Source organism: Ananas comosus, linkage group 6 (genome assembly GCF_001540865.1).
Source record: "Ananas comosus cultivar F153 linkage group 6, ASM154086v1, whole genome shotgun sequence".
NCBI classification, from domain to species: domain Eukaryota; kingdom Viridiplantae; phylum Streptophyta; class Magnoliopsida; order Poales; family Bromeliaceae; genus Ananas; species Ananas comosus.
In genome coordinates, this window is record NC_033626.1 from 10,381,132 (window position 1) to 10,385,710 (window position 4,579).

The window sequence follows — 4,579 nt, forward strand, 5'->3', positions numbered from 1 at the left end:
GGTTTGGGAGACACGTGTCACCATTTGGCCCTCCAAACCTCTCTTAATGAGTAGAAAAGAAAAAGATATATATTATATAATATATATATATAATATATATATATATAATTGAAGTTTTATTTTTATTTTTATTTTTTTGTCTTTTGGTCTCATAGCAATAAAGTCAATTCTCAAACGTTCCATAGGGTCAGCTATTCAACCGTTATATTAAATAGAGAGATTTAAATAAACAAAAATTATATATATATATATATGGTGGCATTCCAAAGCTTCTACAACGTTTTAAAACTTTTGATTATGAAAGGTCTATAAATAATCTCTCTTATGTTGTGTATTTCATTTCATATGCACATTTTTTTTTTTACTATAAACTTAATTATTATTATTATGCTCCAATGGCTTCTACTCATGCTATTTTTCTCTCCTTTCTTCACTTCCTATTGCTTCTCTCCTACCTCAATTATGGTACCATTTTTTGTAATTAATTAATTGCTCAATATTTGAATCTCAAACTATTTTTGCATAAAAAATTCTAACTTCAATATTTTTTATAAATTTAGATATTGATCTTTTCCAACAATATTTTATCAATGGTACGTAGGTGGTAGATGGTAGATACTTTATATTTTCACTTTATTATTATTATGTACAGATGTATTTTTTTTTAATGTTTTGTTATTTTTTCTTAGAAATCCATCGGCGTTCCACTACGTTGATTAATCAACTGTTTGGTGTTGCCTTTCTTTGGATCTCCGGTAAGTCCTAATATCTATGTGCTTATATTTGCTTTGATTTTAGATATGTTTGTGGTTACATGAAAAATATTAATGTATTACATACAATTTTATTATTTTTCCTCAGGAATCCATCAGCGATCTACTACGTTAATTGATCTCCTGTTTGGCGTTGCATTCTTTCAGACCTCCGGTAAGTCGTAGTGCATATGTACTCATATTTACATGAAATTAAGTTAAAAAAAAATTCATAAAAATGTGATTCTCAGACCCTCTGTGTGTGCATTTTTTTTATTCATGCTCAATATGCCTTTAGTTAGTCTTTATTCTTGACTTTCTTTGTTGGCCAATTTGCATAAAAAATCCACTTATTTTGAGCTTTCGCAAAACCGGGCCACCTTTTTCGTTTTTGCAGATTCGGTCCGCTTCTTCAGCAAACTGACCAAAATACCCTTATTACTTTTTCTCTTTCCTCTTTCTCTCTCTTCTTCGTTTCTCTCGTTTTTTTTTTTTCTCGTCGGCAGAACGGAGGCGGAGCGGAGGCAGAAACGGTCCGTCTCGCCTCTCACCCTCATGCTCTCGCTCTCGCCCTTGCCCTCGTCCATGCACCCCCCACCTTACTCGCCGCCGACCCCGCCAAGGCCGCGCCGCGACTTTTTTTTTTGTTTTTTTCTTTTCTTTTCTTCTCCGACTCTTCTCCACCGTCTCCAACGACGACGCCTCTCGCCCTTCCCCCCTTCTCATCTCTCCCTCTCCCTCATTTTCTACCGCCTCCGACGACGATTTATCTTCGCCGGCGCCAACGTCGACACCGTAGAGGTCACTGCGGCGCTACAGCCTCGAAGCAGGGGGTCCTTAGCGGCGTCGTCATCGGCGCCGTAGCTGTTGGCAGAGAAGGTGACAAAAAAAATTATAGAAAAAACAGAAAAAAAAAATAAAGATAAAAAATTATATAAAAAGAAGGAGGAAGATGAAATTGCATCGTTAATTACAAAAAAAATTATAAGTTGCACTATTTAAGATAAAAATTATACTCTTTGAACAAAATTATATTATTTTTTATCTTAAACTGCATCTTTTTAAGTGATATTTATACTATTTCTCCTCTTGTTGCATTGTTTCTCCTCTTGTTGCACTATTTCTCCTCTTGTTTTACACAGAAATGTGCAACAAGAGGAAAACAAGGTGTCAACAAAGAGAAGAAACCAGTTAAATTATTCGTCTTAATAGGGGGCAGTTTCTCTCCTCTATTAGCAGTTGTTTCTCCTCTTGTTGCAGCTAATTTCTGCCTATGTTTATACAGAAATGGTGCAACAAGAAGAACAGTGCAAAAGGAGAAGAAACAGTAGATAATCTCTTAAAATGAGGCAGCTATCTTCTCTTTTCACTGTTTCTCACCTATGTTACACAGAAATGGTGCAATAAGAGGAGAAAGCAGTATATATACGTCTTAATAACAGTGCAGTTTTTTTCTCTTTGTTGAGCACTGTTTTTTTTCCTCATTTTTCACTATTTTCTCTTTTCTTACACAAAATGATGCAACAAGAGGAAAACAGCTCAACAAGAGAAAAAACAGTATAAATAATCTCTGCTAAAAAGGTACAGTTGTAAGATAAAAAATAGATGTACAAGAGGAAAATGGTGAACCAAAGAGAGAAACGAGTGGCAACAAGAGAAAACAATAATAATACTCGTTAACAGGGTACAGTTTAAGATAAAAAATGTGTATACAAGGAGAAATGGTGGCAACAAGAGGAGAAACAGTGCAACTTTTGTTTAAAGAGTGTAACTTTCATGTTTAATGGATGCAGTCTAATCTTAATAGTCAACTATAATTTTTTTGGCGAAGTTAAACGATGCAATTCATGTTCATCTTCATTTTTATATGTAATTATTTATCTTATTTTTTTTTTCCTGTTTTCTATATATTTTTTGTCACCCTCTCTGCGCAACAGCCACGTGGCCGGCAACGGACGCCGCTAAGGAACCTGCCGCGTCGGCGCCTGTAGCGCCGCAGTGATCTCTTCTTATCGGTGTTGCGACAGTCGGCCGGCGAAGATGCAATCGTCTCGAAAGCGGCCAACGAATGAGGGAGCAGGGAGAGATGAGAAGGGCGGACGGACGGAGCAGAGGCGTCGTCGTCGCGAAATCGGTGGAGAAGAGTCGAGAAGAAAGAAAAAGAAAAGAAGCAAAAAAAAAACCAAAAGTAGCTGGGGCGCTCTTTGGCGGGGTTGGAGGCGAGGAAGGTGGGGGGTGCGTGGACGAGGGCAAAGGCGAGGGCCAGGGCGAGAGAATGAGGGTGAGAGGCGAGACGGACCGTTTTCGCCTCCTCTCTGCCGGCGAGAAAACAAAAAAGAACGAGAGAAACGAAGAGGAGAGAGAAAGATGAAAGAGAAAAAGTAAAAAGGGTATTTTGGTCAGTTTGCTGAAAAAGAGGATCGAATCTGCAAAAACGAAAAAGGTGGCCCGATTTTACAAAAGCCCAAAATAAGTGAATTTTTTATGCAAATTGGCCTTCTTTGTTTTTGTATTTTTGTATTTATGATTTTGCTTTAGTTAGAATTTTATTACTTTTAAATATTTTTCTTTATCTTTATTATTTAATAGAATATGTGTTTAAAGTAAAACACGTGTCAAAACTAAAACAAAAGCCCTGCGTGTATTCTTCGACAGTAAATGGCATCAACTGTTAATATCGACATCAACTTTCACTGTTTACTTCGTAAAATCTGCGCATAATTTTCGTTACCTCCTCCCAGATATGAAATTACTATGGTCGCAGACGGACAGCTCTGTTCTTTTGTTGATGTGGAGGTTCCTAGGGATAGCAGATTTATGGAAATAATTATATGTTGCCATATTAATTATTTGTTTGAAATTTATAATTATTTTAATTTTGCCCGATTATAGTGTTGTTGTTGCTAATGATTCATCTATATCTACAACTTTTTTTTATTTTTTATGCTATTTCTGTCCACAAATCAACTTAAATTATTTAGTCTCATTCAAATCCAGCTTATAACAAAATATAACTCAATAGATAAATTAAAGCTTAACTAATAATCTAATTTTAGCAAATTGCACTCTAAATTAAACTGTGCAGTATCATCTCTGAACATAAATTGAGTTTTTTGTTGAGTTCTAAACTTTTCTATCTAATTTTATCAGGTCCTTTTCATCTAAAACTCCATTATATATATCAAACAATATATATCATGTCACCTTCCCAAAATCTTAACCTGGTAAACAAGATCTAAGAAATAAAATACAAACATGTTGTTCATAAAAAGTTTTAAAATATTGCCTTAAGACATTCAATGCATAGTTTATATTTTAGTTGATATAAATAGAAAATAACTTGAATGTTTACTCTTATTTGCAGTTTAATTCAGTCTTCTGATTCCGATGAAGAAGTGAAGTGAAGATTTTTTCAGCAAACTATCATAAGATCTAATTTCTATAATATTTTAAGGATATGTGTAATAGACTTATTTTATTTTGAACTTTATAGTATGAGTTTTATACTATGAATTTTAGAATTTGGTAAAATTCTAAAGTTTCTAACCACATTTATTGAAGAATAGTGCTGTTTTGGAGCCATATAACTTTCATTCAAAATTTTATAATTTAGAAAAATTAGTATTTAGAATTCTAACTATAATTTTATTTTTTAAAATTATAAAATTTGGATTTTATTATCTACCCACTGCGTCGCGCGGGTTTCTGCACTAGTTATATATTATTTCTCTTAAACTTTGCCACATGGCATCATTCTCTTTTTTTGTTAAATTAAATGTGGGCTCTACCAATTTCTCTTTCTTTGTTTGAATCAAACCGGGTTGTTG

The 4,579-nt window shown here is 34.2% G+C and overlaps 1 long non-coding RNA gene across 2 annotated transcripts; it reads left to right on the plus strand.

Annotated features, from left to right (window-relative positions):
- Positions 418-4,205, plus strand: LOC109711221. 2 transcript variants are annotated; one of them, XR_002216540.1, is made up of 3 exons: positions 418-755; positions 862-927; positions 4,117-4,205. It is a non-coding gene; the product is annotated as an uncharacterized LOC109711221 (long non-coding RNA). The 2 variants fall into 2 exon arrangements; XR_002216541.1 differs by lacking the exon at positions 4,117-4,205 and adding an exon at positions 3,494-3,589.